The sequence below is a fragment of the Heterocephalus glaber genome, unplaced genomic scaffold (genome assembly GCF_053883595.1).
Source record: "Heterocephalus glaber isolate CG9 unplaced genomic scaffold, H.glaber_assembly_v1.0 deba00001724, whole genome shotgun sequence".
Classification (NCBI taxonomy): Eukaryota; Metazoa; Chordata; class Mammalia; order Rodentia; family Bathyergidae; genus Heterocephalus; species Heterocephalus glaber.
Window position 1 is genome coordinate 8,739,241 of NW_028258435.1, and position 11,192 is coordinate 8,750,432.

The following is an 11,192-nucleotide window of genomic DNA, read 5'->3' on the forward strand; positions in this document are numbered from 1 at the left end:
ACCTTCAACACCCAAGTTCTCTCAGCAGCTACGTGGAGAGCTCCATTTCAAAGTCAAGCCTGCCTCACATGCTCCTGTCCACAGCTTTGGATTTCTAAAATGAGAGAGTGCTCTTACGTGCCCAGGGGACCCGTATTGTGGTCAGGTGACTGTTGTGGTTTAGACCTAGAATGTATCTCAAGAGGCTCAGGTGTTCAGAAGTGGGGCTTTGGGGGTGATTAGATCTTGGGGATTCCATACTCATTGGTGGATTAATCAACCAAAGAACCCGTACCTAAGTCCACTGTTATGAGGTAGGGTCTGATCAGAAGAGGAAAGCTACTAAGGGTGTGACCTGGAAGAGCTCCTGGCCCTTCTCAGCTCATCCCTTCTTTCTGCTTCTGGCCTCCATGACGTGAGCAGCTCTCCTCCTCCAGACCCTTGCAAGGAGCCCTTCCTGCCTTTGAGCCACCAGGTTATGAACTGAACCCTCTGAAATCCTTGAGCCAAAATACATCTCTCCTCCTTTACATTGTGGATACCTGACATTTTGTCCTGCTGATGAGAAAGAGCCTAAGACAGGGACTCTTACCTATTGCAGGGTTGGAAGCCCCAGGAATCTGATGCTGACTGGAAACCTGCTTTCCCCTGCCTGCCTATGAGGTTGTCCATTCTCCATGCCAAGACTGATTTAGAATGTGCTTCCATGGACTGAGCTGTGCTGGATGAAGGTGCTGAAATCATGTTCTGATGGCAACATGACGTAGCCTCCATGACCATATCGGCCAATGCAGAGAGTCTACCGTGTCTAAAAGAAGGGATGCTAACTCCTGTTCTTGAAGCTGACTCTCAAGTGAGAGCCTAGGAGCTCAGAATGGCAGATTTTGCACCATGAGGGCAGTGGGTCCTGACTCTTTGCAAGAAAGATGCAGGTGGGTGAGTAGCTCTGTCACAGAGACAGCTGGGGACCACTGGGCCTCTCGGAGCTCCAGGGATGCCTCCCAGAAACAACAATGACCTAGAGTGGGGTGCAGACTCGGACCCAGCACTCCACATAAATGCTCTGGTTTTGGCAACCCTGGGGGTCATACATGCTGGGCCCAAGCCGTGGCCTTGGCCTACTACCAGAACAGGCACATTGGAAAGTGGCCCCTGGGTTGGAACTTGTTTTGCTGGAACTTGGAACCTGTTTGGTGACAGCCAGGCCCTGTCTCTCACTCTGCTCTCCAACTGGCTCTCTGTTCCTCAGTTAGCATGACCATTTCTGTGTCAAATACCAGGACCTCTTTGAGAGCCCCTTCAATTGGCACCCTCTCAGGACACTTCCACTATTCCTTTTCCCTCAATTCTGAGCTGCACTAAACTAGCACATTCTCTTCTTGTTGCTCTCAGTTTTGGTTTTTTCCATAGCCTTCCTATTATAGTTATGGGATTGTAGAGAGCATGGCTGATCTATTTTTGCATTCTTACATAGTGCCTTTCTAGTGTCTTGCACCAACTCAGCCTTGAATGAAAATGTTAAATCTTTAAAAGCATTTAGCCGCATATTTTCACATTTTACGTACTACTGGGCTCAATGTGAGCAGGAATAATTTCCCTTTAGTTTTAGAAGAGGGAATAAGAGGTTGCATCCACAAGGAAGGTGAATGACACACTTGAGTAGTAAGAGTTCAAGAACAGGTCTGTGCAAGCAGGGAATTGGCCTAAAATGTTTCCTATTGGGGATGGTTCAAAGGAGGACTTTGTACAAAGACATAGGGAGTGTTTAAGGGACATACTAAGAGTGAAGCAGAACTTGGGGTGAGAAGCTATTACCAGCCTGCAGTGGACACCGAACGCTAGAGTGGTGTGGCCCTCAGGGAGGGAGGTCAGCACGTGTAGTAACCTGGACTGAGGTGAAACAAAGCCCTACCTTCTCATCCGCTCCTCATCTCTGGCAAAGGCATGGGACCCTTTGTGTCATTTTTACACAAGGGTTGTGCCCCAGGGCAGAACCAGGAGCCCAATCTAGCTGAGCAATGGAAGCCAACTTCCAGACATCAGCTCCAGTCTCCAACTTCTCGGCATTTTCTTCTCAACTCTACAGTTCCTCCTGTGTCATAAATCTTCCTGCTAAAAATGTCTACTGTGTGGAATGTAGATCCTTTATTGATAAAGACAGGACAGTTTAATTAAATCTTAGACGGGATTGCTTTAGAGAAAGGTTCATTTTAGAATGCATACTTTCAAACAAACTTTCTGCTTTATGGCTCTAGTTTCTTTAAAAAAAAAGAAACAAAAAAGAAATCAATAAACCGTAACATGGAAAGCATTGTTTCATGCTAGCTTATTATAAACTGCCTCACTGAGCAGATTGTACATTTACGCTCTGTGGTGGGGCTTAGTGTGCATTGGGATAATGATAGAAAAATGAAATGAATTTCAACAAATAATCAAGATGCAGCTTCAAAAGACTGCAGGAATTTGTGGTACAATAATCCCCCCCCCCTCAGTCATGTATATTTTATGAGTTTGAAACAACGGATTCCAATAAGTCTTTGGGCTACGGAAACAGAGAATGAGCAGGACAAAGAGTAGCATTGCATAATAGATGAAGCAATCACTCAGACGTAGCTTGCAGTACAAACGTCAATAAACTTCTACTTTCTGGGAGCTGGTGGAGGATGGGAGAGATTCATCCAGAAGATGATGTTTATTCAATGCCTCGTAACAAATCCATTTTTCTTTGGCTTGCCAAATGTGCCTGAGAGTTATTACTAATTTATCATGAAAAAGCAACCACCAATGTGATATAAGCAGGGAACACAAGGTAATTTTTCATCTTGTTCTTTTAAAACGTAAGAAGCCACAGGATTGAGATAAGGATTGTTTCCATCAACAGGATCCTTCCTCAACTCAGTGGAGGTGGAGATGGTGTTGGGACTCCTGCCTGGGAACAGAAGACTGGGGCTCTGATCCTGCCTCCTCCAGGAACTGGCTCAGCCTCAGGAGTCCCAGGGCTGAGCTGGAAGGACTAGAATGTGAGCTGGGCAGCCCTTCCACAGAGGAGTCATGATGCTCAGGGACAGCGGCAAATCTGTGTCATGTTCTGCAGTGTCTCCTCCAGGCCAGGGACCTTCTGCCATCTTTCTCATGGCCAAAACTCGTTCTTCAGGGTGTGAAGAGCACTACTCCTTCTCTCTGCCGCTGAGCAGCTGGGAACACACAGGTAGCCTACCGGAGTGCACTGGGGAATGGCAGAGGAGCTGGACTCCTACAGCTGCAGTGCCAGTCACTACCAACTCAGGGATGCAGTCATTAGCAGCTCCCGTGGCCACGAACCCGTGCCTGGCTCCCCTGGCCTTCTCAGCTCGGGGTCTCTGGAAGCTGTGCTCACAGTCTCAGCACAGATGCTCTCTCCACAGAAGGTTTATGGGAAAATGCTGCCTCCAGCCTTGCCGGGTTGAGCAGATGCCTTCTCCGTGGCTGGGAACTCAGGCTGTTTGCCTTGTTGGCATCGCTCTTGAAGGAGAGGCCAGTCCCACACTCAAGGGCTCCACTTGATGCCACCCAGGACCACCTCCAGTTTAAGGTCCCAGCTGACTTGAACTCGAATGACATTTGCAAGATCCCTTCACTTCTGCTTAGAAGAAAGCCTAATGGTGCAAATGATGTTCCTCCTCCTCCTCCCCATCCTCCTCCTCCTCTTCCTCTCCTTCTTCTTCTCCTTTCTTTGCCATACTGAGGATTGAACTCAGGGCTTTTGCGGTGATCTACATCCCTGGCCTTCTCTTATTTTTTATTTTGAGGCAAGGTCTTGTTAAGTTGCCTAGGATGGGCTTGTACTTGTGATCCTCCTGCCTCAGCCTCCCAGAGTGCTGGGATGACAGGTGTGCACCACCTTGCCTGGCTTGCCTTGTTCCCTCTTAATCAAAGCCCCTCTATACTCGAGGAGATAGACCATGCAGGATGAAGATGCTAGAGAGCAGGAATCTTGGAGGACACCCTGCAATTCCATATATTAAATCTTTAAAAAATAGTTCCATTCAGTTTTCAAGACCAGGAATTATAATTCTGCTTTCTTGCCAAAGCATCGTAAATAGTGCTCCTGTGTTCTGAACTTTTCTGATATGTCTGCACCAGCTCTGCATCTCACTATACATGATAATTCTCTGATAATGTATTTCTCAAGTGGATTCCTTTGAAATTGTCTGCCAATTACTTAAGAGCAAGTGCAGAGAACAACTTTGTTTGTTTGTACTGGGTATTGAACCCAGGGCCATTGCACAGTGCTACATCCTCAGCCCTTTTTATATTTTATTTTTACTTTTAGACATGGTCTCACTAAGTTGCCCAGGCTGGGCTCAAACTTGTGACCTTGTGCCTTGGCCTCCTAGAATGCTGAGATTATGGCCATATAAAAATGCACTTTTAAATCTTTCTATTCATTGCTAGTCTGATAACTTATATGATAACTTACTGCAAATATGCAGTAATTATAAATATAAAATTATAATTATAATTATAAATTTATTTATATATTCATATAATATATACAGGAAATATGCAGTAATTAATTATAAATATAAATTTATTTATATATTCATATTATATATATTGGGAAGTCACATCATTCTCAGATGCTTTATTTCATTTAGCAACACTGAGATAAACACTGCAGAGATTCATATATTAATTCTGAGGTAAGATTAAAACATGGACTAGAAGCAAAACAAAAAAAGATGTAGCTCAAATTAGCTATGTTGTAAAACATGTAGCATGTAAGCAAAAACTAGCAAATCTGGTTTGCTATGGCATATCTGCCTGGGTTTATGTTTTTTACTGTGCCATAATATTTCTTGGGCAGCAAAAACACCCCTTTTGGTCTACTTGGAAAACACCCTGTTTTATCAGTGTGGCACATTTGTGTCTCAGGAAGGGCTCAGGGGCGGGATGTGCGGAGGCCTGAGAGCAGCCAGCAGAGGAGAGACAAAGTGCTGTCAGCTCTAAACGCTCCCCTAGTTTGATCACCTCCAGGTATATTCTGAAGGAGAAATATCCAAATACTATAGAATTGCTCAATGTGGCAGAACTAATTTAATGAGAGAAAATAAGTGCCCCGCCATAGATTTCCTGAAAGGAAGGTAAAATGGAAAGCTGCCACATCGCGGGTGCTTCATTTAAAGACAGCAGAGTCATGGGATGCTGGGTCTCTTCACCCTTTTCTCTGGGTTCAGTCCAGGGTTCATGTGGCACTTGCTGAGGTGCAGAGGCTGTGGGGGACACGTGGAGGATTAGGGTGCTGTGTGTGTCCCCCTAGTGCTTTTCAGTCCCTTCTGATGACTGGGAGGTCCCGGGTAAGAGCAGGCTGCATGCTGTGGCCAGTGGGAAGACGCTGAACTTCAAGGAGGACCAAAGGACGCATCCCAGTGGGAGGCCAAGGGAAAGGAGGGAGAGGGCCAACCATGAGAGCCCGAGGGACGGGCTTCCTGATGACCAGACACGGAAGGACGTCAGGTTTCTGAGAGATTGAAATAACTCAGCTCGGAAGAGGAAGGGGCGAGAGAAGGCCACAGAGTGGAATGAACCAGCAGACAAAGGCAGAGCCTCGTGACAGGACCAGCGGTTAGCCTTAGGGCTCCTGGAGCAGCAGGGTCTGCTGAGAGCTCCTGTGTCCGAAATATGCATCCTGAAAGTCATGGGAAGAAAGACATTTAAAAATGTGAGTTATTTCTCTGCTTGTTCTTACTGAGTGTCTGTAAAGTACTTACTACCAGAGATCAGCACTTTTATGTCTTTGTATTTATAGGTAGCATGATAACATATATTATATATAAAATATATTATATATCACAGATAAAGCTGATATGAGCCACTAACAATCGATTGATAGCGATTATTATGGAGTCGTTTGATATCCTATGCAGACATTGTCATTCTCAGACGTTTCATTTCATCTGACAATACTGTGAGATGAACACAGCAGAGCTGAAGGTATACTTTTGAGGTAATCTTGAAATATTATGCTAAGATCCCCTTCCACACAGAAGCCAGAGCTGTTATCGCCAAGAACTCAGTGGCAGAAGCGAGTCAGGAAGCACCACCAGCAGACGTCAGGCTCTCCAGGTTGGTAATGAGGGGGATCCAGTTTCCTGGTTAGTCCCAGTCTGGACACCTTACACAAAGCGAGACCTGGAGGGCCGAAATTGACTGGCTTACTAATCTTTAAAACAGTCAGACAGCTAGAGTTGAGAAGAGTGAGAATGTCCATTAAAGAAAGTCCAACATATAGTGAGCAGTGAGCTTCAAAGCTTGGGTCACGTATCTAATCATTTTGGGTAAGGAAGAGAAGGACAATCTTGATTTTGTGGTGGTACTGGGGCTTAAGCCCAGAGCCTTTGCACTGAGCTACATCTGTAGAACTTTTTGATATTGTATTTTTAATTTGGGGGTGGTATTGGGAATCAAACACAGGACCTTGTGCTTGCCAGACAGGTGAGGCACTGCTAAGCTACATCCCTGGTCCTGTATTTTTAATTTTGAGGCTGGGTCTTAGTAAGTTACCCAGGCTGGGCTTAAATTTGCAATCCTCCTGCCTCAGCCTCCTTGAGTGCTGGGATTACAGGCCTGGGCACTTCTGGCTATGGACACTTCCTTCTAAACAGTGACACCCTTTGACTCTTGGGCCCAATGAACACAAGTAATTCTGAGAAGAATAATTCCCTGAGGAAATGAAGGTTGCATCCTGACAAGGAAGTGATGTTTAGAGGGAAAAAAATCAAGAAATAAGAGGGCTGTTATCAAAACCAAGTGTGATATATGCCAAGTGGTTTTGTGGTATGGGGACAGAAGAGGGGCTTTTAATAAACTGATTAAGGAGAGGAAGCAATCAGGTTTTCCGATGATCTTATCTTAGAGTGCCCTTGGGTATGAATTCCAGGAGAAAGCTACTGTCTTACTTCTCTTTCAAGAAATTAGAGTCAAGGCCACCTGCTCCCATTATCAAATTTCACATTACTTTCCTTCCCAAAAGTTTGTTCACTGCAAGAATCAGATGTGGAGATGGTTGTGCAGTGGCCCATCAGGGGACAAGGGACCAGTACACCGAGTCTGGTGACCTGGAGAACAATGTGACCTTGGGATGGACATGGATCACTGGTGTCAGGCACGTGCTTCACTGTACAGCTCGTGTCTACTGAAATAGATTCGGAACCCTACAATCAGAACCTCTGAGCTGCTGTTGGGAAGAATTTCATGCCCAGAGCTACTGAAGGGCAGATCTGGGGTTGGATCTCTGACTGGGGGCTCTGGTTTTGGCCAGAATTTAGTTGTGTGACTTTGAGGAACTCATTTGTTTTCTTTAATTGTAAAGTTTTTTTGATTAAATAAAACTCCTTCTTGACTCTCAATGTCTCATCCACTCATTTATAGATCATAGCTACTGACCCTGCAAATTCTCTGGCTCACATAGGTTAGGTCCGAAATGTCTCTCTCACATGGCCTCGTTTTCAAGTACAAGTAAGAGAATTGCCTGTCTCCAGAAAGCTAAAAGTGGCAAAGGGACACATCCAAGGTCTATTTTCTAACAAACATTTTAGGTATAGTTACAGTATGCTGGGCAGTGAGTTGCATACTGATAAAAACTTACCTTTACCCAGATGAAAATATACCAGGCAACATGGACAATAATGATTTGAGAAATCACATTGGATATTTGGCACTAAAGTGACAGAAAACTTATGAGAATTGTAGAACAGTTTATTCCTCCTGTAATCTTAAATTTAGCATTTTTCTTGGAAGATCTTTCCATTTCAGTGACACGGTCCCTCCCTCAGTCATCAAGGTCCAAGGAGACCCTTATTGTTTCCTGCGAGTAGTGTCAGTGAGAAAAGGTACCTAGGAAAGAAATAAATAATTGCTCCCAATTGTTAGACTCCATTTCCCTGAAACAGACAATTTTTAAACTTAGAAATTATGCTGGATCATTAGGAAGTAGACCTGGCCTCCAGAGAAACATAGACCCATGTTTCATAATCGAATTTACAAGGAGACTTGAGGCACTCAGAGAAGCTGTGCCCGTATCGCCTCTGTCCGGCTCAGAGTGCCAGATTCCAGAAAAAGAAAGGACCAGGTCGCTTGGAACTATTAGAGATGAAAATCAGGAACACCTGAGTCTGGAGATGGGGTGCAGGACTAAGGATGGGCCACCCTGAATGGTGAGACGCCCATGCCAACACCTGGACCCACTCAGCACCGCTGACCAGCTGCAGCCGGCTTCCTCCCTGGCTGTTGGCTGTTTGGGGGGTCTGTTTTCTTCCAACCAGACTCAGCCAAGAGACTTGAGGATAGATCGTCTTTACATTTTTCCCTATAAGTTTCCTTAAACTAGCCCCACCTAAATTGCAAAATTGACTTTTGACATCCTAGAAATTAACACAGAGAAAGGAAAAAAAAGAACAGTTATAAAATTCACAGATCCATAAAAATAAATAAAGCAAAATGTTCTCTCTTTTCCATCCAAGAGAAGCAAGACTATATATGGTACTCAAATCCTAAAGAGGACATCGTGTAATAGAATATTTAACATTTTCAGCAGCATTTGTAAGGTAAATGCAGTGCTGAGCTTCAGAGACCCATTTTAAATAACATGCTTCTACCCTAGCTGTACTTTCTAAAGGATTCCCGATTCCCTGTAGAAGTTGGTAATTTTGTTTAAAACAACACAGGAAACTTCCTGAATCCTGGGGTGACTTCCCTTTCAGATTCTAAGTGGCTTGGTTCAAGAAGTATATTGGATTATTTCACCATTAAGTAGCTGTGTAACTAATGAAATTACTAAGCCAACTCTTGGCAAACAGAGATATAAAGTCTGTAGGGATGTCTGCCTGACTTAGTCCACAGTGTTTCCGTGCCATTGCTTGCTGTGCCTGAATTACGGATTGGCAGGAAGTATCTGCCCTGGATCTGGTCTCTTGCACACATATTTACCTATATTTTCATGAACCTGCATAGATATCATGGCCACCGACACGAGGGATGAATTAGAAGATGTAGGGTGACTCTCCGGCCCTGAGGAGACTGGTATTGCAGGGCCAGATCGCTCAGGTCTGGGTGCTGATTCTGTTCTTTACTTGCTGGGCGTGATAGTTAATGGTGATGCCCGCTTGAATGGATTAAGATACCCCTAGTGGATTAGGGGATTAGGTGTGTCTGTGGATGATTGACATGTAAACCAGCAAATTGAAGAGGGAACACCTACCCCAGATGTGGGTGGGAACAACCAATAGGCTTGTAGCCTGGATGAAATAAAAAGGCAATGGAGGAAGTCTGCCCTTTTGTTTCTTCAGAGGATCTCTGGTCCTCATCGTTGCCTTTAGGTGTTCATCTCCAGTTCCTCCAGGATTCCAGCACAGACTCTTCAGCCTTCCCAGGCAGAACCCTTGGCTTTCTGATAAGGACTCACCCCAGATTCTCCAGTGAACTCCAGATCTTTGACCTTCAACTGAATCCTCCAGCTCTTCAGTACATAGACACTCATTTTCATTCTTCTACCCCTGATTCTGCAGGTGGCCACTGAAAGGCTATTTAGCCCTAAATCCTTTATATATTATGTATTATATCAAGTCTCTAATGAATCCTGACTTCACTTGCCCCACTCTGGGATAGGCAAAGCACTAAATTCCAGAGCTGTTGGGAAGATTAGATAAGCTCACTTATGTAACTACTTTGATGAGTGGCTGGCCCATGATCCACGCTATATAACTGTTTCTTAAATAAAAAAGTAGATGTTCTTATGGAGCAGAAAAATGCCCTCATATAACTGTAGTACAATCAACCTACTGGCAGGGGAGTTGCTCCAAAGCTCAGCTGACATCAGAGGAAGGATGAGTCGACAGGTCTGAAGAGTGACAAGAAGTCTCCTTGGTGTGTGCTTGGGATGTCATTACTGGTGGGCATCACTGGAGAATCCCCCACGGTGCACAGAGCTTGCATCACAGGGACCGAAACAGAATAAGAGCGGTGGGCTTGGGAGGACGGCTGCTTCTCCTTGCTGTCATGGGCAATAAGACCCTTTCCTCCTCTCTCAATGATAGGTTCGCTTTGGAGTTTTTGCTGTCAAACTTGAAGTCCAAGGGAGTAGTGTTTGCTTGATTTCTGTTTCCTCTAAAATTGAATTTGATGGAAGATAATGCTGGCATACCCACAGGCTGCATGTCTGCAAATATCTGCCAGTTCTATTCTTGAAAATTGGCATATGTCTGCATTCTACTTTGGGATGCTCCAGGGATCTGGGGAGATATGACAGCACTCGGAACACAACCCAAGATGTCATGATCCCCAGGGGCTAACAGTACTCAGTACCAAAACACTGTAGTGCCTCGGAAGTCAGGTACCGCACACACCTGTTCCCACCGGTGAGCAGTTACAAGCAGGGGCTTCCTATCCTGGCAGGCTCGCAGCTCCCTGACCAAAGGATGCTCATCTCTAGGAAAGGGATGACTTCCAATCTTCCTTTGACAAACCTACAGGTAGCTTCAGAACAGTGGCTCCTGTCCCATGTAACTGTTCCTTAAATAAGTGCTCTCTCGACTGGAAAAGTGATGATTTTATTTCATTTTATTTTTAGAAAAAAAAAAACCAGTGAGCACTGGATGCATAGGACAGCTGGAGTGTGTGGGACGTGGACGCTATTTTTTTCCTTGCTGCTTTGGGAACCAAGCATATGGGTGGCTACTTGATGACATCAGCGACCGTAGATGGTGCATCCCAGCTGTTGACCATGTGACACGTTTACTATGGGCAAAGAGGAGAATTTCCTTTCTGTTCTAGTTTTCCCTTGGTCCACAGCTTCTTGAAATCATATTTCTGGATTGCTGAACTCACATCTGCTTCCTTCTCTCAGAAATAGGCAACCACAGCTTCTCTACAGGGAAGAGAATTTCTAAATGTCTTTGGTGAAATATGCAAAGGAATTTTCTAGGTCTCAGGTAGCTGGGGCTGAGGATGGGTTCCTGCATGGAAGGGCTCAGGGTGCTGTCTCACACAACCAGCAGGTCAGGCAAAGCGCAGAGGCCAGAAGACTTCACCCCAGCAGTGGGTGAGGAAAGCACAACTCCAGTGGAGCTCTAAGATCTTCCTGCTAGGATTCCACATCCCTGTGCTGTCAGATTGGAAACTGGGGAAAAGAAGGCAGCACTGCATGTGCCTGTGAACCCTTTACAGTTTGCACTACA

The 11,192-nt window shown here is 45.1% G+C and overlaps 1 long non-coding RNA gene across 1 annotated transcript; it reads left to right on the top strand.

The window, feature by feature from the left end:
* Window positions 1–4,847: 4,847 nt before the first annotated feature.
* On the top strand, window positions 4,848–7,353 carry LOC147821648 (uncharacterized). Its single transcript, XR_015446735.1, has 3 exons — window positions 4,848–5,680; window positions 6,006–6,084; window positions 6,992–7,353. It is a non-coding gene; the product is annotated as an uncharacterized LOC147821648 (long non-coding RNA).
* The last annotated feature ends 3,839 nt before the right edge of the window (window positions 7,354–11,192 follow it).